Raw genomic sequence first — 23270 nt, forward strand, 5'->3', positions numbered from 1 at the left:
GACCTTGGCATAAGCTAGGCACCATTCTAAGCACATTACAACTGTTAATCATTGAATCACAATCCTGTGAGGTACGTACTGCTGTATTTCATTGAATCTAAAATGTCAGTAATTGTAGAATGTGCCATTTTATGTAACACCAAGAAAAAAACTGCTTTTTAAAAACTCAATTTAGAATGTTTGTATTTATGTAAAGAGCTCTTTTAGGCGTTTTATTTCAGCAACGCTAAGATTCTATCATTGTAAGATAGGACACACCATTTTGTATACCACTAAGCATGAAAAACATGGCTTAATTGTATGACACAACCTGACTTGAGATGTTAAAATATGAAAAAAAATCTTAGATTGATGTAATATGGTATTGAGACATATTTTTTATGTCATTCTATGCTAATATAAAAAGAAAAACAAGTGAAATTAACTGGGTAAGGCATTTCTAAAACTTCGCGTTCAGTCTGACATTCGTGACTCAGACCTCGTGATGTCTCAGTTCTTAATGAAGTGCTCTACCACTGTCTGCGATTTTCTTCCAAGTTACTGACACTCATTCTGCAAGTTCTGAGGCTGGTGTTTTCTTGGTCAGAAGGTGTTAATAGAAGGGTTTCTGTCAACAGTCAGTACAGTGGTTCGTGGACTGAAATAATGAACGGTTTGCAGTTGTCCATTCGTGCCACCGGAAACAACCACAAAGTCCACATATGCACAAGCAGTGACAACTACAACCTGACTGTGGCCTGGCCGCCATTTTAAGGCCCTACAGACTTCAGGGATGTTAAAATGTGAGCTCTAGAGTCAATTAAGTACCATATCATCATCCTCGTTTTATCTGGGCAAGAAAAGTCCAAACAGGTCACGCAGAAAGTAAATAGGTGAACCAGGATTCAAACCAAGGCAAGTTGGGCTTCAGAGGTCATGTCCTTAACCATTAGGCTACATGGCCTCCTGAGTGGGCTCTGCCCAGGTCATCAGGCTATCCTGAAGTCATACTATGTTTCATGATGATTTGGAGTGAATATTATAGTTTACTGCTACTTAAAAATGGATAATTATTTTAATAGGCTACTTTAACTTATTTTCTGAAAAAGTAGGGCAGTTTCTTCATCATTTGTGAAACTGCTTTTCTTGGAGGCTTTTCTCTTCATTGATGGGCAGCAGGCTGTTTCTGCTAGCTTGTTTAGTTGCTGTCTTGAGTTTTTTAATCCATGTTACATATTTTGCTGGTTTGGGCATAAAAACTTCAATCACTTCAGTTAGTTTGAAGCCAGCTGTTAATGCTAATGCCAGTTTCTTTCAGTGGGTTCCAGGATGTTAGTATCAAGTCTATTTCATTGTCCATTGTGAATTGTGCACTGCTGAATTGAGGGGATGTGGCTCTCCAGGACTACCTGGTGAAGGGGGCCCATGTGGGAAGGACATAACAACGTCAGGACAGCTGTTAGTGATTGTCACGTTGACGTTATGTGGAGCTGCCGGAGGAACGTGTGCTTGGCGTACGGGTGAATCCAGCTGAGAGCTGCTGGGCATTGCCGCTGGACAGGACGGGCTTGGGGGAGCCGGGACAACCAGAGGAGAGGAAGTATAATTTCAGGACCTGTTGGAAATCTTGGGAATGGCTTCAGAAGTGGAAATGGGATGGTTGGAGAAAATCCATGAAAAGACCAGAGCAGACAAATAAAAGACCTTGTAAACTGAAATGTGAGTCTTAATTCTTAATTTCATGGAATGGAAGCAAGTTCTCATGCTCTGAACTATATAACCAAGGAGAAGTAAACTAAGCCACGTGAATTTTAAAAGGGAAATTTTCTCTCTCTCTCAGGTAGGTAATACAGGGACTATCAAATAGTGGTTTTGCTTTTTATTTCAGAAAAACTTCCTTCTCCAGGTTTCTGCTAAGCACTCTAGGTTATTTTTACAGTGAGAAGAAATTGTCACACACCACCTCTTGGTATCATGATTTCCTTTGGCTCCTTGAACAGTTGATTCTCGTTTGAGTCCATATGGTATGAATCTGTGGTGCGAAGACAGTCCCTCAAGCCCAATAACTCCTTATTTTTCCTAGAGCCCTGTGGTCCTACTCTTGACTGCTGCTCTGTGTTCCTAAAGAAAAACTGGAGTCTGAAATCTGTGTTTTGAAGTTTCAGTGGTTGGTTAACCAGATGCTGTGATGCTGTGCTTTAGGGCCCCCGCCAACATGGAAGAGACAGCAGCTTTTTCCATGTTCCTGACAGATTGGAAGGTGTTTTTTCAAATTCTGTGCTTCAGATCTCTTCCTGGAAAGGTTGGTCAGTTGTTCAGCCAACATCCTTGGCCTCCACAGCCAGTGCAGCATAGAAGCCTGTAAATAGTTTCTGCCACATTTGGACCCTCACAAACAAAACTTCTAAGCATTGGAAATGGAAAACTTGAGGTGGCAAGGAAAGCCAAGGGAGCGCGCGCATCCAGTCTTCCAGGTAACGAATTAATGGGCTTCTGTAAGAAGGAAGCCGCTGTTTGTGGCTGACCTGTGTGTGGACAGTAGAAGAGAGAGCAGGATCCAGATGTTCTTTTCTCACTTTCCTAAGTGACAAGGAGAGCAGTTGTGAGGTTTGGTTTGATTTTTTTCCTAAGCAATCAAAGTCTTTCCCCTACGGAACTTGTGTGCCCCTTAGGAGTGAGAGGGAAAGCAAGTTATTTCTCAGCTCCTTTAGCACATCAAAAAGTACTTTATTTGAAATTCTATAACTTAGCCCACCCAAAAGTACTGTATAATATTCTGTAATCTCCTATAGTTCTATTAAGTATTTCTTCAAAGAGTAGTAATGAATCTATAAAACTTAGGCCAAATGATGGGACAAGTATAACATATTTAAGGGTATGGTAGAAATCTGTTGTTTGCTACCCAACATGCATCCCCCTTCTTTCTGGTAACCATACCTTGAGTTCCTTTGGGAAACTACCAGGCACTCTCCCCACCCACCCCCACCCCACCCCCATTCTCATCTCCTTCTAGTGTGGATGAGATTAAGCCCAACCCTAGCTCCTGGGTGGGTGTCCATCAGCTTAAACAGATCAGACTATCCCACTTCTGTGATCACGTGTTTGTTTCAAACTGTGCAGGTGACCTAAGCTGGTGCAATCTGAGGAAACTACAAAACAGGAGGATATAGACCCTCCGCTGCTGTAAAGATATAAGGCTAAAAGCCGGTTAGCCTGTTTTGCTCCTGTAAGGAGACTGAGACTGGTGATAACCAGCCTGAGACTGGTGACAACTCAGAGGAAGCTGATTGGGTCTAGGTTAAGCCAAGCCATCTATCCATGTGGAGTGTTCAGTTGCATTAGCCAATACATTTCTTCCTTCTTTTTTGTCTTTTCTTATTCAAGTTTGTGTAAGTTGGATTTTCTGTCAACTACATTAGAATTTGATATCAGGAAATGAAGTATGGCAAGTTATAGGCCTTGGATTATGGGATTGACTGAATCAAGATAGTGAGGAGAACCTCTATATCCTAGCCTAGAATGTTAGTAAGGATTACAGTGGTCCATAAAGGGAAAAATAATCTTAACTGTTCCTTTAAGGACATTTTATGGAAGTTGCACACAGCACTTCTGTTGACATCCCATTTGCAGAACTTGGCCATGTGGCCACACCTTCTTACAAGGAAATGGAAGACAGTCTTTATTCGGGGTGGCAATGTGCCTAACTAAAAGTTGTGGATCTCCCTACTGAGGAGGAGGATTAAATGGGTATTGGGGGACAAGTAACAGTCTTTACCACAGTTGGCCATTGGCAGTTCTTGCTGTGTGGTACCATAATAGTTGGTTATTCCATTGCCTAACGTATACTGGGACCTTCAGCCCTGTCTCCCCAGGCTGCAGCATTAAGGGACTGGGACGAAAAGTTCAGGCTGTAGGATGTATTGGTTATAGGTTGAAGCCTTTGTAAATCTTATAAGAAAGAGAGATTTACTTTGAAAATAATGCCTCTAAAAACCAAGAAGAAATGAAATAGGGCCTTGCTATAAGAAACACTCTGCCTGTAACCTCCAATCCAAGTCAACCGAGTGCAATAGTCTGGATCCTTGACTGAATGGAAAAGCCAAATTCCTTCCTAAAGTTAAGTTAGTTTGAGCGAAAGACGGGAGAAGGGAAAAGTACAATAAAGAAATATTAGGACCTCGAATAAGTGTGATCTCCCAGGCCTCTTCTAGAATCCTCTCATTATACCCTTCCAACCTGTCAAAAGGGACATCTACACCTCTTGATAAGATGCAGCTGGTATGCAGCCTTCCACCAAAGGGCCAGTGGCTCTTCCTCCCCTTTCCAGGTCACTGCTTTGTATTGCCCCCAAACAGAGCCCAATATGGAAGCAGAAGCCATCCCAAATCTGTGTTCTAAATGAAAAACTATCGATCAACTAGATCTCTACTTTTGTTACTAACCCATGGATTGACCAGTGTATTAATCAGGGTTCTCCAGAGAAACAGAACCAATAGGATGTATATATAGAGAGAGAAATAGATTTATTGTAAGGAATTGGCTCATGCAACTATGGAGTCTGGCAAGTCCCAAGATCTGCAGGGTGAGATGGCAAGCTAGAGACCCAGGAGAGCTGATTTCAGTTCGAGTCTAAAGGAATGTCCCAGTTCAAAGTTGGTTAGGCAAGAGGAATTCTTTGTTATTCAGGGGAGGGTCAGCCTTTTTGTTCTATTCAGGCCTTCAACCAATTGGCTGATGCCCACCCATATTAGGGAGGCCAGTCTGCTTTACTCAGTCTTCTGATTTAAATGTTAATCTCGGGCCGGCCCCGTGGCTTAGCGGTTAAGTGCATGCGCTCCGCTGCTGGCGGCCCGGGTTCGGATCCCGGGCGCGCACCACTTCTCCGGCTATGCTGGGGCCGCGTCCCACATACAGCAACTGGAAGGATGTGCAGCTATGACATACAACTATCTACTGGGGCTTTGGGGGGAAAAATAAATAAATAAAATCTTAAAATAAATAAATAAATAAATAAATAAATAAATGTTACTCTCATCCAGAAAAGCCCTCACAGAAGCATCTAGAATAAAGTTTGACCAAATGTCTGGGCACCTTGTGGTCCAGTCAAGTTGATAGCTAAAATTAACCATCACAACCAGAAACACAAAGATGGGAGCCAACTAAAGTCATGAGGGATTTATATCACAGAGAAACTTCCAACTCTGATAAAACTGATTGCCCAACCCCTAAATCAGTCCTCAGAGCCCCATCTCCCACCACACGTACACTCACATTTACAGCAACAAACCCTGGCTGCTAAAGCTGTGTGGTCCCCTGAAGAGGCTTTCTCATAGAAATAATGGATGAGGGAGATCCTCTTGGAAAGTGAAACTGAGGCAGCCCTAGACCTTCCCTTCACTGCAAGATAGGAAATCTTTGCCATTTCTGTCCAAAAAGATTGTAATATGTGTGAAGACTGATGGCCACTGGATGTTTTACATTCTCCCCTTTGCAATTTGGAATTTTGATTGCAGTTCTGTATTCTCTCTCCTATTATTTAGAGTGTGGGTAAACTCATTATTTACCCACAGATCACTGAACCATGAAGAGTCACTTGATGTGATTTGCATATTGACATGAAATATTGTGCGTGGATCTAGCCTTAGTAACTGGATGAGATTTCATATTATCTTCCTTTGGGGAGGGAATGTGACCTGTATGCGTGGAAGCTGTGTGTTGATGTTAGGCAGCCAAAGGATGGACTCTCCAACATTGCTTAGTCCTTCTATCTGTACTTCACATTTCCTTTGAGAGCCACTTGACCTCATTCTCGACTGTATGGTTGGGTTGAGATTGATACTCCCCTCCCCATTCCACCCTCTCAGCCACAGTAATTGGTTCAGGAATGGGCATGTAAATCCATACCAGAGTGAGCCTCTGGATTTTTACTAGGGATGCTAGAACTCAATCTGTCTTCCTCACTGGCCTAACTCATATGGAGCTGTGAGCTTTAGAACTGCTGTAACCATTTTTGGTGCCACCAGGAGCACCAGCCTGAGAATCAACCTAGAAGCGGAGCTGAGAGATGGATCCTAGTAACATTTTGCTTCCATTTTGCAGTAATTCTGGAGTGGCTTTCCCTCATTTGCAACAACAGTAACAAAGTTTCCCAAGTGACATAGAGAATGTTAGGAAATTCAAATGAGCACCTCCTTTTAGTGGTCTTGTCATCTTTTCCAAACAGCTCTCTCCTGTGGTCACCTCCGAGAGGTGTGATTGAAATCTGCAGAACCACAGAATCTGAGGATTTTAGAACCGAAAGGATCATAGAAATCAACTAGTCCAGGGCCTCTCAAGGTGCCTCAGGAGGTAAGCAAGATGATTTTGGGGTGATTCATGAATATTTTTTATTTTAATAAATATAATTATTATAATGAATCCTAGTAAACTATAACTAGCATTTTCACATCAAACTTGGGATTTCACAGGTTTTATGTAGTGCTTTTACTGAAGGGGAAATTGAAGCTTTGAGAGATTAATGGCTTTTTTAGGGATTGCTCAGATGGGGTGAATGAAGGGTGAGAGAGATTAAATGTGGAATCTTATAACTGGAAGGGATCCTAGAGATCGTGAAGTCGCTTCCCCACCCTCACTCACCTCCAATGTCAGAATTCCCTCCAAAGCATCTCTCACAAGTGGTCATCCAGCCTCTATTCGAATACCTCCAAGGATGGAAAGCTTATCACCATTTGAGGCAGCACATTTCATTTTGGCAGTTCTGATAGTTAGAAAATTCTCCCTTATACTGAGCCAAAATCAGGCCCTTGAATTTCTTTCCATTTGGTTCCAGTTCTTCCCTCTAAAGCCACTCCCCAACTTCAAATGTTTCAAGACAGTTACTCTGCCCCACTCTATTTTTCCCTCAACACACACACATACACACACACACACCTCGTCTCTTTTCATGGAATGTGGTTTGTTTATTTTTTATAATTTTATTTATTTATTTATTTTTCCCCCCAAAGCCCCAGTAGATAGTTGTATGTCATAGCTGCACATCCTTCTAGTTGGTGTATGTGGGATGCGGCCTCAGCATGGCCGGAGAAGTGGTGCGTCGGTGCGCACCCGGGATCCGAACCCGGGCCGCCAGCAGTGGAGCTCGCGCACTTAACCGCTAAGCCACGGGGCTGGCCCTGGAATGTGGTTTTGAATCACTCCATCATTTTCTCATCATTCTTTTTTGATTTAACATTCAAATATCTTTGTTGCATTAAAGCTATATGTCTAGAACATGATAGACTAAACTAGATAGATAGAACAGGGTAGACTAAACTAGAGCTATCCCATCCTTTGTCCTGGGCCTTATGTTTCTATTAAGGCAGCCTGAGATTGCCACATCCCATGGTTGACCATTGAGTGACAGAGTCCATCTTTTTTTACCAGCATTCTGTAGTCAGCTGGTTGACTAATTGAACCTCAATTCACAACTTATAATTTATTCTTACTCCTTTTCATTCCATCGTTTCAGTCTGTTAAGACTTTTTTTTGGATCTTGATTCTATCAGCCAATGTATTAAATCTGGGAATAATAGAGCATGAGGGCTTCCCCTGAAACTTAACAAAAGTAATTTCAGGATACATAAAAATGTAGTAAATGAATAAAATAATAAACTTATGGAAACTAGTATCCAAGAGATTGATGTAGACTGAAAATATTAATAGGTTTAACATAGACCAATGAGAGATTAAGAGATATTTAAGAGATTATTCAACGTTTTTAATACAATGTCCTAACCTGGCCTACCTAATGTCCCTACTGGTCAGTATCAGAGACTGATGTATACTGATATAACATTGAGTTATACTAGTCAAAGTTCTAACTCAGCATGGGATTTCTTACCAATTTCTCCCTGCTGCAGAATTTCTCCCTATCTTTGGCCCCTGGAGCCAATCCAGTATATACTCATTGAAGAAACTGGTTTGGGAGTTAAATAGAACTGAGTTCAAATCCTGACTCCATGATTTACTAGTTGTATATCCTCTCACAAGCTGTACAGCCTCTCTGAGCCTCAATAAACCAAGAAAACAATATGGTACCTCTCTCAAGCTTATAATAAGTATACAAGATAATACATATAAAGCATCTGGCACATGGCAAACACTCAATATACTATGGCTATGATTGTTTCTAAATCTATTGCTATGCACACAAAATAATTAGAAAAATTGAAAATAAAAATTAGCTTATGAAGACTGGAGCTGTCCATCATGATCTTGCATACTTTGGTTTGGTCAGTTCTGTCCTGAAGTACTTTAATCAGGATACTCTGTTAATCTGGTGAAAAAATTCCTAACCCTCCTAGAGCTTCCCATGTTGGGAGGAGCAGAGCTATGAGAGGTTCAGAGAGCAGCTTTGATGAAGGAGCCAGCAGAAACCAGCTGGAGATGTTTCCTTCACCAATAGGCTAAACACAGCACTGTCTGAAAGGCGCAGAGGTGTCCCCTCCATTAATTAGGAGGCTACTCACTCTGAGTGTCACCTCCAGAGGCATCAAAGTCCTTCTACACTTGCCATCCAAAGGATTTTTAAGGGACTAAAGGTCTTAGGAGTGAAGAGACAAAAGGAGCAGTAGATGGGTTATTTCTCTCCCAATATATTTTTTTTCATCCCTGCGATTTGCCATCCCGCCTGAAGACAGTTTTGAATGTAAAGAAGTTGCTGGGTGCATGTGTCTGGGCAGGCACAAGCTTCTAAGGATCGTGCTTTCAAACACTGACTGGGCTTGCCAGAGTTGGGTGAGGGTGGCCTCATCTGATCTCAGGATTATTTTCAGGCAGGAGGGTTTTAAAAAATTAAATCCCAGTTTTTTAACAGGCAGGAAAACACCTGGCTTCCTACTCTGTGAAATAGATGGCTTCAGTTTGCTTCCCTTTTTTTGAAGAGTTTTTAGATCTAGTGATGTTATTTCTTCATCAACAAAAGAGCAGTCAATGCCTAGATATCCATCTATGGGCCACACTGTTAGGACTCACAAAGACTCCCAGATTTCTACCTCCTGGTGACCCCATGATTTCACCAGCTCTCCCACTTTAGCATGTAGTGCTGCTTTATTGAGACAGGAGTGCCAATAGACTCTTTTTACTTGGAGATTTTTGGGGTATTTAATTTGTCGTTCATCTCTAGATATTCAAAGGGCTCTGTGTGTGTGTGTATTTTGTCCTTGGCCACATTGGTGGTTGTGTTTTTTTTCTTTTCCATTTGCACAAGGTCACATTCAGCGCTCTTCCTCCCTGAGGGGAGTTTGCACATTCGTCACTTAATCTGCCTCCCATTTCCTTCAGTTGGGATCACACAGCCCTTCCTGAAGTATTACCATTTTTCCATTTCTTCTTTGCTTGCTCCTTTCTTTTAATAACTCTGGGAGACAGGGAGGTACCTTGTAAAGTTAATTTCCTCCGAAGCTTTCAAAGCAAAGGCATCTCTCAGCCCAGACACCACCACCCCTCTCCACCCTCAGCGACGACACACACGCCTCCTCGAAGCCTTAGTCACTCGGGGCTGTGCCCGCCGCCCGGGACTCTCCGTGCCCCAGCGCCGTCTCAGGGGCACAGTGAATTGCTCTGTCTAGTGGCTCTTCAATCTGGGAGCAGGGACCGAGTTGAGAAGAATCTCCCCATTTATTTGCTCTATACCTTCCTCCCCTTTTTCACTTCCTAACTCTGCTCCCCCTTCTCCCTCACTGATTTCTGCTTCTCTTTGGAACTTTCAGGACTCGGGGGCTGGCTGCCTGCCTGTCCCAGGGATGGCATTTCCTCTTCAAAGGCCTGTGGCCGCAGCCACCCAGCTCTACCAAGCACACAAGCCTTTGGAATCGCTGTGGCTTTGCTGCCTGCCTCCTTGGAAGGCAAAGGCAGTTTTTTAAACACCGCTTTGCTCTCTTGGGGTGAAGCTCTTCTCAATCCCATTTTATTTATGTGAACACGATCTGTGGCTTTTGAATGTTTGCTGTTGAATGTTTGTGTTAATGGACTAAGCTGAAGGCGTTTCCTCTTACCGGAGAGAGGGCCCTGCACAGCTGGGGGCCAGGCCATCAGCTTAGGCGAAAACTGTCCCAAGAGGAACAAGTCGCCAGCCAAGGAAGTCTGGAGGCTCTGAGAGAAATTCATTGAGGCCTTCATGGGCAGCAGCGGTCAGAGCTAGGATCATAGACTGGGCCACGAAACTCAAGCAATTCTTTTGATTAATAGGGCTGGTTGGACCGGAGCCACCTAGATTTCTGCAAATACATTTTTTAAATTGTGCATATATTTACCAAAACTCTGTGTGGTTTTCAACAGCTTGGGTGTCTTGATCTTTCCACCCATATTCCCAGCCTTCTGAGGCACTCCTGGCAGTATTAAGAACTCCAGAACTTCGCTGATCCCTGAATCATTTGTCTGTAGGTGACCTGTCATCTGAAAGCGTGGCAGACTTCTAGCTCAGCCTATTCATGTGCTTCCTGTGTATTTCCCTTCTCTTCTCTCTGTCTGGTACCTAACGGCACTTCAGATGAAAACAGAAACAAAGACTCAAAGGATCCACTAAATGATATGACTGGATAACCTAGCACTGGAGTAAGGAAGAGAGGCAGAGAGGCAGGAGAAGAGCAAGTGGGACCAGAGAAGATTGTGTGGAGGGAATGAGCCCCTCAAATCTGCCATAAGGACCAAGGAACAGAGTGGAAGGGACTCAGTCAGGGCTAGGCTGTTCTCAAGGGTGGACCCCACCATCCCACCAACAACAACATAGCCTGTGTAGCCCTGGGTCCAATGGCCCTGGAAAACCTCTAAGCCCTTGAACCAAAGGTGGGGGACTTACCTGGACAATTTGTGTAAGGATGTGGGCATGATGAGGAACACTTCTCCCTCCAAATAAGATGGAACTGAACAGAACTAGTTGGAAATCTTTCTATGAGCTGGGCCAAATTGTGAATCCACCAGGAAAGTTACCTAAGTTATTACCCTCCGTAAGTGAAGGAGCTAGCCGTTGTTGAAGGCTATAGGAAACCTCAGCAGAGAAGAACTGATGTGGGGCTCCACAGAATACAGAAGTCACAGTTCTTGAGGCAAAATATTCCAGGGTTCCTTCATTTAAAATGTGAATTCAACATTGGTGACCCTCTCTGTTCAATCTTCTAACTCTTTGGCTTAGTGACCACCAATAACTCCACATTCTGAATCTCTCTCCTGAGTTTCAGACCCAACACCTCACTGCTTACTTGACCTGAGAATCACACATGTACTCAGTGTGACCCACAGCTAATTCACCCTTTTCTCCACCTGCCCCTAACCAGCTCCTTCTGGGTTACCCATTGTCATCACCATTCATCCAGTTGCTCATGCCAGAAATATCCGAGTTATCTTTGTCTCTTTCCTTTCCTATAACACTCCCAGCACCTGATCCTGTTCATTCTACCTCCTAAATATCTCTTTATTCTGTTTACATCTCTTTATCTCTTTGCCACCAGACTTGTCCAGGCTACCATCTTTTCTCATCTAGCTATTACATTGGTCCTCTGACTGGTCTCTTGGCCTCTGTTCTTATTCCCTTGCAGTCCATTCTCTACATACCAATTAGAATAATGTATCTAAAATATAATCTGATCATGTTTCTTGCCTGCCTGAAACCTTTGAGTAGCTTTCTATTGCTTTTCAGATAAAATCCAAAGTCCAAATTTTAACCTTGCTTACTCCTTCCAGCCTCATCTGTTACCAGGACAGAGACTTTGTCTTTCTATTTCATTGCTGTTCTTTCAGCACCTAGAACAATGTCTAGCGCAAGTTTGCTCTCTATAAATAGTGGTTGCATGGATGAATGAATGAATAAATGAATACGCAGAATTTCTATGCATTCAAGGATAACCAAGGAGAATGGAGAGTGAGTGAAGGCCAATATTAAAACTTCTCAGGATAATTGTGCTTATTCTAAGACTTAAATATTTTGATCTCAGGGCAGGAATAGTGGAAAGTACTTGAGGAAGCATTGCACAAAATGCAAGGAATAGGATGGTCTCCATTATTCTGCCTCCTGGACTCGCATTCTGGATATAAGCAGCATGCTGTCTGTCAGATTATCTATGGTGACTGTGGGAACTGGACAGGTTTACAAGGTGAAAAGAAATGGCAACTGGGAAGTTTAGTGTAGGGGATAGTTTTGTTTGTTTGTTTTGTATTGTTTTTAGCAGGCTAGCATCCATTTTACTTCCTAACAATACCCCAATTTCCTTTTGAAGAAGGATCTCTTTCCTGTTGGAATTAGTTTGTTGGGACTGTAATTAAGAGCATGCCTTCCCTTGAGGCCCAAGTTAAGCCAATAAGATGCTTTCTCCCTAGAATTAGACTCTTGAGCACAGAAATCAAGAAACTTAAAACATTTGCTATGTGGAGGTGACCTCCCAGCCATACCATGCCTGCTAAGTGACGATCATGGAGGTTCCTAGGGCCCAGTCATCCATTAATTAGCCCAACAGTGGGCTCCCAATAGTTGTCTAATAAATTTCTTGTTCCGTAACTTGGTCAGAGTTGTTTCTGTTACTTGTAACTGTGAGTATGATAATGTTGATACAAGGGAACATTACCATGATATAGTTCTGACATCTTTTAATGCTTTGAGCCAAAGCCATTAAATGAATCTCAGAATAAACATCAGTTTTATTGCGAGTTCAGTTATGACCGACTTTCCTAACATGGAAATGTGTAACATTCAAATGTAGATCTTCTTAGGAATCAGTAGCTCAAAATATCACTGTTTTGATTGGTCATATGTATCTAAAAGAAATAAACCAAAACCACACTTTCAGCTTTGTCCTTCATTGTAGCCATAGTAAAAGGAAAGACTAAAAATGATGATGAATCTTAGTACCGCTCAGGTAAATACAAATTAGAATAAGTATCATGCTCTCGCCAATCAGTTCTGCCAAAATTTAAAAAACTGGCAATATCCATTGTTGATGAGAATGTAAACAAAAGGCACTCTTTCATAGCTGGTAGAAGCGTAAATTGGTCTATCTGGAAGGCAGTTTGGCAGTGCCTATCACAATTAACACGTGCATACCCTTTGACCCAGCAGTCCTACTCTTAGAAATAAATAGAAACAAAAGGATACAGGTATAAGAATGTTCATTGCAACATTAATTTGTATTATCTAAATATTAGAAACAACCTAAATGTTCCTTAATAGACTGAATACATTATGGTATATTTTGACTATGATTTCATGATTCATTCAGGAGCCATTATAAAGAATGTAGTTTGATATGTAATAGAAGTAGAATCCACAATATTTTAGTGAATGCAAAAAGCAAGTTACAGAATAATGTGAATAGAAAAATTCTTTTTAAAAAAAATAAAGCTAGGGCCGGCCCCGTGGCTTAGTGGTTAAGTGTGCGCGCTCTGCTGCTGGCGGCCCGGGTTCGGATCCCAGGCGCGAACCGACGCGCCACTTCTCTGGACATGCTGAGGCCGCATCCCACATACAGCAACTAGAAGGAAGTGCAGCTATGACATACAACTATCTACTGGGGCTTTGGGGGAAAAAATAAATAAAATTAAAAATATATATATGTTAAAAAAATAAATAAATAAAGCTATACACAGACTTTATAAGTGCAAGTATATGTATATATATATATATATATATATATATATATATATATATATATATGTGAATATGTCTGAATGTGCATAGAAAGGATCCAGAAGGATTCATCCTGAACAGTTACTGGTGGTTACTCTTGATGAATGGTGAGGAGCAATGTAATGGGAGAAGAGAGCGAAAGAAAGGGAAGTTTGAGTTTATATTTTATATACTTTGGTATGATTTAGATTTTCATTGCCTTTGTATTACTTTTGAAATTTTTAAAAAATTGAATTACTTTTGTAATTAAAAAAAAAAAGGAATAAAAACTACTAAAATGTAAATAAATAATCAGAAAGCAGGCAAAGTAACCTTTCTAGAGGTCAGAGGTGGGTTTTGACTCACTTGTCTGGACAAGAGTCTGATTAATTACAGTAGATGGAAGCTGGGGGACCAGCCATGCCCAGGACGTGGCCAAGTTTCTGTCAGAGAACCACTCGGGCAGGCCAAAAGAGCTCCTCCTGGAAGCCTTTCCCGGGCCAGGCCGGGTGGAAATCAACCCCTACAGGAGTTGGAATTGCACATTTGGTTGTTTGTATTGGCTCTGCCCATCTTGCCTTGAATACCTCCTCCTTCTGTTCATGAACATTGAATTTGCCATCCTGTTATGGCTGAGCAAGATTCCTGTCTATCTAATGAACTTAATGATTCTGACGTGGGTGTCTAACAGACAGTAATTAGAACCTCTTCAGTTCATTGAGATGTCATAACACCACCAGGTGACTGCTTTTCATCTTGCCTTGTTTGGGCAGAAACTTTATTTATTTACTTATATTCTACGTCATTCCAAAACACATGGTACGTCAAATATACTGTTTTTTAAAAAATCAGAAAATGGGGGATGAAAGAAAACTAAGGGCATAAAAACAAGATTAAGCCAACAGTGAGGATGTCACACGAGCTACATGCTACCTGAAGGCTTAAGTACTTAGTAAGTTAAGGATGGGCTGCAAATTTGGTTCTGAGTTTCCTAGTGACCAATGCAAAGTAGACATGATCAAGTACAGGATTAAAGTGGCAGTCTTGGTTTTCTTGAGCAATGAAAGGAGAAAAATTTCTCCGTGAGTATGAATATAAACATATACATATACATATATATATGTAGCTGGGACGACTGTAGTCTCATGGACTTTAGAGCTGAATTCTGACTAATGTCAGTCAACTTATGGTCCTTTTCTAAGGCAGCAGTAGTTTCCTTCTGTCGTGAACTACCTTGAATCACTAGGTCTCCTTGAATTGTTGTCCCTCCTCTCCAGAAGGATGCTTGTCCTTTCTCTCAAAGCCATAAGCCTGAGGAAGAATGCTACTTTGTCAAGTTATTCTTGATTATTTTGGAACTTCCTAAAGCTTTTGTTATGTGGTTCCAAGTTTAACCATAGTCACTTTGGACATGATTTTGTTTCCACAGTGATGTATGTCAGCAACCACAGAGTGAGCTTCTTGTATTTTTATATCAATATGATACCCTTTGTTTATTTGTTCCTCAGAGGTTTCACTTTCGCTTATGTAATGGGCTATGGCATTTTTCGGTCATTACCTCATGCTGGGATCTCCTTTTTCTTTGTACCTCCTGATGCGTCATGTTCTTGATTCTACTCCCTTGGATCTCTTGGATACAATACTCTGAGCTGGTGGGCGGGAGTGGGTGGGAGCCAGATTACATGACGACTTCTCCACCCTTCCGCTTGGATTTGTCACCGAATCATTTCTGTACTCAGTCTTTTGGCATCCCTCAGAAAGCACATTGGCTTAAAACTACAGCAGCTACCAAAAGCATTGGGGTTAGATGGCCTGGAAGACTCCAGGCTCCACTTCTGCATTGGGCAATGGGCCAGGCAGAGTCTCCTGAACTCCAGAGCTACATTGACCCTGTCCCCACAGCGTCTGTAGCTGGAAGTGGTCAGTCCCCTATGTGTACTCCTGTCCAAAGATGCAAAGGAGGATCTTGAAGGAAACACAAGTCTCAAAATATGAGCATTCCTTGGCTTGGGGCTTATTTTCCTGAGGTCCTCTGTATTCTTATATGCAGCTATCTACTTAGAGATTTAATAGGCATCTCAAGCTTAACATGCCCAAAACAGAACTCCTGCTTGTTCCCACCCACCCCCACCCAAGTGTTACTCTTCTACCCTTCTCCGTCTTGGAAAATGGCACCACTATTCACCCAGTTGCTCAATCCAAAAACTTAGGAATCATGTTTGATCCCTCCTTCCCTTTCCTTCGTCTTTTACGTATATTTCAAATACCTTGTTTCTACTTCCAAAATATATCTAAATCCATCCACTTTTCTCCAAACTCATGGCCATCATGCTAGTCCAAGCTACTGTCATCTCCTGCCTGGCAGACTGAAATCACTAACTGGGCTCCCTGCATCTATTCTTGCCCCACTACAATCCATTACTATACAGTAGCCAGTGTGACAGAGCACATTGCTCCTGTGCTTAAAACCTTCTAATGACTTCCTGCTGCTCTCAGAAAAAAAAAATCCACTTGCTCCTGCCCACCTCTCAGATCACATTTCATCCCACTCTCCATGTCACTCACTGTACTCCAGGCACACTGGCTTCTTTCTCTTCCTCAAAAATGCCAAGTTATTTCTCACTCAGGGCCTTTGTACTTTGCATGTCCTTTACTTGGAATGTTTTCACTTGACTTCTTACCATTGAGGTCTTACTTCTTCATTGAAATCTTATCCCCAATATCTCTATTAAATAACCCTTCTACTTCCTTCGTAGCACTTGTTACAGTCTAAAAGTAACTTGAGTATTAATTTGTTCTCTTGTTTATTATTTGTTTTCTTCAACCAGAACATAAGCTCAGTGAAGACAAAGATTTTGTCTCTTTTGTTCTCAACTGTATCTCTGGTGAATATTTTTTAAATAAATAGATGTATGACGTAATTGACAAGCAAATGCTACAGCACGTGTCAGTTCAACCCAACAAACATTTATTGGGCATCTACTATGTACTAGGCACTTGCCAGGTGCTTTAGATTCAAAGATTAAACAAGTCCTACTTCTTGCCCTTAATTATGAAAAAATTTTAGCCATTTTCTCTAAATATTGCCTTTCACACATTCTATTTTTTTCTTCCTGACCCCATTAACATCTCATTTTTCCCGTTTCTTTGCCTCTCCCTTTTTTGCTGTATCCTGAGTAATTTCTTCAGATTTATCTTCCAGTTCCCTAATTCTCTCTTTACTTGTATCTACTCTACTTTTACTCATTCACTGTGTTTCTAATTTTAATAATTGTATATTTTTTATTTCCAGAAGTAGTATTTGGTTCTTTCTCAATTCTGCCTAGTCTTTTTAGATTTTATTTATTATTTTTTTCATGTTTTTGTTTCCTCTTTTTATTTCTTTAAACATTTTAAACAATTTATATTTGGTACATGAAAACTGTTCTATAATGTCTAATTATACTGTTGTTTCTACTGGCTTTCATTCATGGTAGCTTGTTCCTAGTGTGGTTTCTCATTTTAGATGGTGATCTCATGTTCAGTGGGGCTTTTTCTGTTAGACTCCAGTGAGGCCTGGGTGGCTATCCTTCCAGAGAAGATCTGTTTCTGCCAGGTAACCTGGGATGCTACCACCCCGGGACCAATTTACACTAATTTTTCAGCTGAAGTTTCCCAGACCATGTGGATAGTATAAATTCAAACCCTAAACATGTGAGAGGGAAAGTCTGTGATCTTAACATCTGATGAGCCCAGGCCAAGACAAACAAGTTTTCTTGCTTTTCTTCATTGCAGTTATGCAGGGGTTTTTTTCTAGTCTGCCCTTTCACTGAGTAGTATCCCTTTGTGAGTCTCACTTTTATGCAGAAGTCTCAATTCTAACTCTCCGTCTTTTGGAGGCACTAAGCTTTGTCTCCTGTCCTGCATAAAGCCCCTAAAACCAAACTTCAGTCACTGAGATAGACTTCCCACAGTAGCAAAGCTTCGGTGGCAATTTGCCACTCGGAATTCTAGTCCCACTTTGTGTCTGTGTGTGTCCCCATGAGAACTTCCCTAATTTAACTGAGAGTTTGGCAATGCATTCAAAAGTGTATTTGCTATATTTTATGTAGAATATCCAGGTGTTTTGTCTGCCTTATAGCTAGAAACACAATACTCCCTGCCTTCTATGAGCATGTGATGTAGTTCTGGAGACAGAAACATCCATTCATCCAACCATCAACATTTATTGAGTGTTTTTTCTGTGCCTGACACTAATAACCAGGTACACATAAGAATGTGCTGAGAGTCATGCCCGCAGTGATGTGAGTATACAGAGGTAAAAGAGACCAATTCTGATGGGGGATCTGGGAAGGCTTTGCAGATAAAAAGGGGTTGGAGCTGGATAATAATAATAATCTCTAGCATTTATCTAGTATTTACTCTGGACCAAGCTCCATGGCAAGTACTTCACATGTATGGTCACCTTATCCTTACAACAAAGTATAAAATTGGTGCTATTCTTATCATCTCAATTTTACAACTGAGGCACAGGGAATTGGAGTAATTTGCCCAGAGTCGTATAGAAGGTAATTGGCAGTGCCTGGATTTCAAACAGTTAGAGTCGTGATCCAAGGCTTTTAGCTATTATGCTGTATTGTGCTTGAACAGACAGGGATCAGAGGAGGGCATTCCATCCACACATTAAAGAAAATAATGCCTGCCTCCTAGCTTGTGGGGAGGATTATTTGAGATACTGTAGGGAAAAGCAGTGCAGTGCCTACCGCATGATAAGCGTTTGATAAATGCCTGCTTTCTTCCCTCTTGAACCTTGCACCACCAACTTGTCCATAAATTCCTTTAGAGATGGGGCCACACTGCACATGAAGTCATGCCTCACCCTCACAGAACTAGTATTGATTAGTGATTAATCCCTTCACTGATTCGTTGATTGAATTAATATATTAGATAGTAGCTTTGGTGCTTGCGCTTGTATTGCAGTGTAGCACTCCAAGCACTTTTACATCTATTGACTCAGTTTATCAGCACACCAATTCTTAGAGAGAGATAGGGCAGACATCTGGCTTTAGTGATAAATGCGAACTTCACTGATGTGGGAATAGCTCAGTCTTGGGAAAAGGGTGAGTATGAACCATGTGCAACTGGATGAGAAAGAACCAGATGAGAAGACTTTGACTGTGGGGCTCTGGAGAGCCTCAGGAAGGACGTGGTGGCAGAAGGCCAAATTTCTATTCCTGAATGATCTCTTTAGTTCCAACCCTGTCATCAACCATCTATGAGAGCTTGGATAAGGTATTCCATCTCTCTGAGTCTTAGCTGCCTCATCATTCAGCCATCACTCAGCACCTGGACGTAGGTTTCCCTTCACATAACACCCATCACACCTCATTGTCTGTGTCCCTCATGAGGCTGTGAGCTCCATGAGAAAGAGGCTCCTTATTCACTTGTTGTAACTCCAGCATCTAGCACATGTCTGACACGTGGAAGGTGATCAAATATCTAGTAAATAAATGATGAATGAATGATTTGGATAAAAAGAAGAAAGAAGAGAGGAGAAACAAGGCCAATGTCCTAGATTCAGATCTAAGGTACTGAGAGAGGAAACAAGCAGAAAGGAGTGCGAAGGTTGAGCCAGAGAGATGGTCCTGCCTGTAATGGGGTCTTCAATGAGCTGGGCGTGGTCACGTTTGATTATGAAGCACTGTAAGAGTCTAGGGGCTTCCCCAGTGACTTTAATCACAGCCTGTCCTTTCCATTTGTTTAGCCCAACCTTATTTCAAAGGTGGCACAAACATAAACTTTAGTCCTGGTCAAAGGGCCACAAATACCAGAAAGCTGAGAAAACTGGATTAGTAGGGTGTGTATCAGTGAGATTTTACACCAGAGAGGGATTGCAGAGCGCTTTGTAAATATGGCCCTAATCAGCTTTCATCTGCAAAATAAGCCTCCATTCCTTTGGGATCTCCTTTGTCTCTCTCTTCAAAGTCCTAGGTCCAAGTCCAGCCTCTGTACTGGCTTGAACATCTACATGCATTTCTGGGCGCACTTCTGGGGGCAGCTTGCTCTTCCTCCTCACTCTGCTACTTCCCTTTCCTTCGCCCTTGCCCTGAATCTACTTCAGCAGACTGGCCACAGACCGAGAAGCCCCAGGCCGCCAGGAAACAGTCCTTTCTTTTGTCCGGAGGATAGCAATACAGGGTCAGATTTGGCCCAAGGAACAGTATGATTAGAGCAGCAAACCAACCCGAAACTTATAGAAACAAGATGTGCTTACCCACCATTACAAAGGGATGTCGTGGTTCTTTCCACTTGGTTGGATGACCTACATTAAATCTTTCAGATCCTGGGTGCAGGTAGATTCTTTGGATCCAATGGACGGGGATCTAAGTGCACATCCCAGGCGCGGGGAGCCAGCTACCAGCTGTAGCTCATCTCACGTCTGAAGCGTCTCCTCACCCAACTATGAAAATGACCTAATTGTGTACAGACAACAGCAATTGTACAGGGAAAATAATACAGTAATGCAAATATTCAAACCAAATTGGAAAAGCAAAGTAAGAAAGAGCCAGAAAACATTAGATCATTCAAATTGCAATCTGGCCAAGACAGCATCTGGGCGTGCATCCTCTGTCCAGTTTTCGTTCACATACCATCCCTAACGCTTCTTTGCATTTACAGAATAATGGCTCAGTATTTGCACAAAACCCTTTGTGTAGCTGCATTCTAAAGAACAAGGTTTCTCACAGCTTCCCTTCAGAAGGGTCAGAGAATTCCCCAGTGGAATGCTTTAATAGGCTCCCAGGTCAAAAAGGGCCCTTCTCTCTCTGAAGGGAGAGGTGGAGGAGGGATGTACCTTTGGCCAGTGTATATGTTTTAATTGTGTGACCAGAGCAGGCCATGCTCATTTTCCTTCCTCACTGGGTCATTTCCACTTTATTCTGAAAACACAAAACAATTGGTTAAAAAAAGAGTCTTCCTGACTGAACCTTGGATCCCCTCTTTGGATCTGGATAAGAAGCGAGGGGTGTTCCCACTCCTCTTCCCCTGGATATCCTAAAGCTGGTTCAAGTTCGCCTGAGAGTCTGAGGAACCATGTGGTCTCCCCGGGCACAATCTTATTTGTGTGTCTCTGTTGAGCGGCCCCCACCCCGTTCTATGGGGAAATCGCTCCTGGACAGGCTCTGGAGTCTGAAGCGCTGGGCAGAACCGGCTCTGCCGCTGCAGGATCTTGGACAGGACAGACTACCTCTTAAAGCTTTGGGTAGCTCATGCATTAAATGAGAATAATAATACTATCTGCCTCCTGGGTTTGTGAGGATGAAATGCTATAACAAGCTCGTCAGAACGCCTGGCATCTAGTAAGTATTCCAGAAATGGTAGGTGTCCTTGCTATCACCGCCTGGCTGTCCCTCACCTCCCACCGCCCACCTCAGTAGACCGTTTGATGCCTCAGCACAAGTCCAGTGAGGAAGCAGCCAAGGAACATTTCTTCAGGTTTTAGCACCTGCTCATAACAAGTTTCTCTGGTTCATGAATGTGAAACACGGAGAATGGCATTTACCCGGTGAAATGCCTCCCTCCTTCAGCTAGTGAGTGCCTAACCTTCCGCTATAGGAACGGGAGAAAAATCACTGCTCAACCCCAGGTGCCTAATTGCTTGAGAATGTCTTCATTTCGGTGGCGTCTCTAATGTCAGGACGTAGGAAGCCTTAAAAAGCTGGGGCTCCGGGGAGGAGAAGAATCAGAGGGGAGAAGCAGGGACCGCAGACAGACAAACCCGCTTTTACCTGCATCACTCAGCAGCCGCTGCCTTCAAACCCAGCCGGGGCTGCTCCGGGAGCGAGTCAGCACAGGTCGCGTAGGGGCGCGGATCGGTCCCCAGCGCCCTGGGAGCCGGGCGAAGCGGAGTAAAAGTCCTGGATTCAAATCCCTCTACTCTTCCTTCCCAGCCGAGTCAGCTTTTCATTTGTAACATGTGGCTAATAGCAGTGCCGCCCTGGGAAGGTCGTGGGGGGATAAATTGCGGAGAAGTGCGCGGTGATGGCAGGGATGCGACATCCCGCGTCCCGCGCAGGAGCAGCCTGGCCGGGAGGGGCCCGCGGCCCCCTTCCCGCCACAGCCACACGCGGTGCTGCAGGTCGGGTCGCGCCCGGCCTTCCGCGGGGACCTGACCCAGCTGGGTCGCCCGAGCCGCTCTCGGGTTCCAGGAGGCCGGGAGCGCGGCCCCGGGGCTCCGCGTGCGTCAAGGGCCAGCTGCCAGAGCTCCCGGGCCGGGACTGGCGCTCGCGCGGCGGGCAGGGGCCATTGTCCCGCAGGAGGCCCGCGCCGGGCTGGCGGCTCCTCGGTCACCGAATTGGGGCCCTGCTTAGTCACAAGTGTTGCAACCCAGTTCCTGATGTTCTAAAACTATTACCCTGCAAACGAAAGAAGAAAGATTTACACCAAAGAACCTAAGTTTATGTTTCTATTTGTTGCCGTGGGATTCAGTCCAACTGTATACAGATGTAGGGTTTTTTTAAATTTAAAAAAAAAAAAAGCCCTTCAAGCTGTATACTGCAGTGGACAAAGATGACACCATGTTTGTGTTGCAGTGTTTCTATGGAAGTGCATACAGTTTTATTTGGTAGAAATTTGCAGAGAAATCAAAGGAAGTCATATGTACACATAACAAACATGAGGTTTCAGACAACAGGCCTTCAAACAAATATTGGAATTGAGGGCTCTTGACAATAACTTAAAATCTGGATCATGGGTGCATGGGTGCGGCTCTCCCTGCCTGGGCCCTAATCCAGCAGGCAGAAGTTTTGGAGTCAGAGTTAGGGGTCTAACTAATTCTGCCACTTACTAGCCGTGTGACCTTGGGCGAGTTACTGAGCCCTGGCTGACCTTGGCTTTCCTTTTCTCTGAAACAGGGGGCAAATACCCCTACAGAGCATTGCTGTTGTTGAGAGGAAACAAGCTAACAGGTCTTGAGCACTGTACCTAATAAGTGCTCAGTAGGTGGTAGCCATCTGCCTGAGTGGTGATAGCAGTCCCAATTATGCTCCAAGGGTGTGGGCTCATTCGTCAAACTTATCTTTTGGGCCTTGAGGCTTGGAACACTTTAGGGGAAGCCAAGGGTGTTCAGTGCTGGCCAAACTTGGTTTTGTGGACAGTTTTCATCAGCCTAGAGGATCACTGAGAAGTATAGACTTCAGCTGTCAAGGGATTGAGAGGTCATCTGCTGCAAACGATGAGAGTGCGTTGAGGCAAGTTGGGGACATTTGCCAGGTGGAGCAGTGCAGCTTCTCGGCATCTAGCTCTGACCGCCCCCCCCCATGTTGCCAGAGTGGCCTAGCCCCTTATAGGCTCTAGAACATCTGAGAGGATAGAAGACCCATCTCCATAAGTATTCACACCTGCTATCCACCCTGAACACTTGTGGAGGGCTAAATAATTATTACAATTGTAACATTTTAAAATCTTCATTTAAATCTTCAAGTTATTTATGTAGATTGAAATCTGTCAGGGAAGTACTCTGCATATACTTTTTGTATGGCTTGCATTTTGAAAGATTCTCAGACCTGTTGGAATGCTGTCTGCCTGACCTTTACCCCAGCCCCCTCCCCGATACACACGCTAGAGGTTGGCAAAACACACTGAGACTTCCTCTATCTTGATCAAGTTACTAGATCTATCT

The 23270-nt window shown here is 43.1% G+C and overlaps 1 long non-coding RNA gene across 1 annotated transcript; it reads right to left on the reverse strand.

Moving 5' to 3' along the window:
• Positions 1 to 315: 315 nt before the first annotated feature.
• Positions 316 to 21599, reverse strand: LOC147918066 (uncharacterized). The gene is made up of 3 exons (XR_015556152.1): positions 21379 to 21599; positions 19870 to 20064; positions 316 to 2559 (listed from the first exon to the last, which is right to left on the reverse strand). It is a non-coding gene; the product is annotated as an uncharacterized LOC147918066 (long non-coding RNA).
• Between the last annotated feature and the right edge of the window lie 1671 nt (positions 21600 to 23270).

The sequence above is a fragment of the Ceratotherium simum genome, chromosome 2 (assembly GCF_057802395.1).
Source record: "Ceratotherium simum simum isolate JZ-2026a chromosome 2, ASM5780239v1, whole genome shotgun sequence".
Lineage (NCBI taxonomy): Eukaryota > Metazoa > Chordata > Mammalia > Perissodactyla > Rhinocerotidae > Ceratotherium > Ceratotherium simum.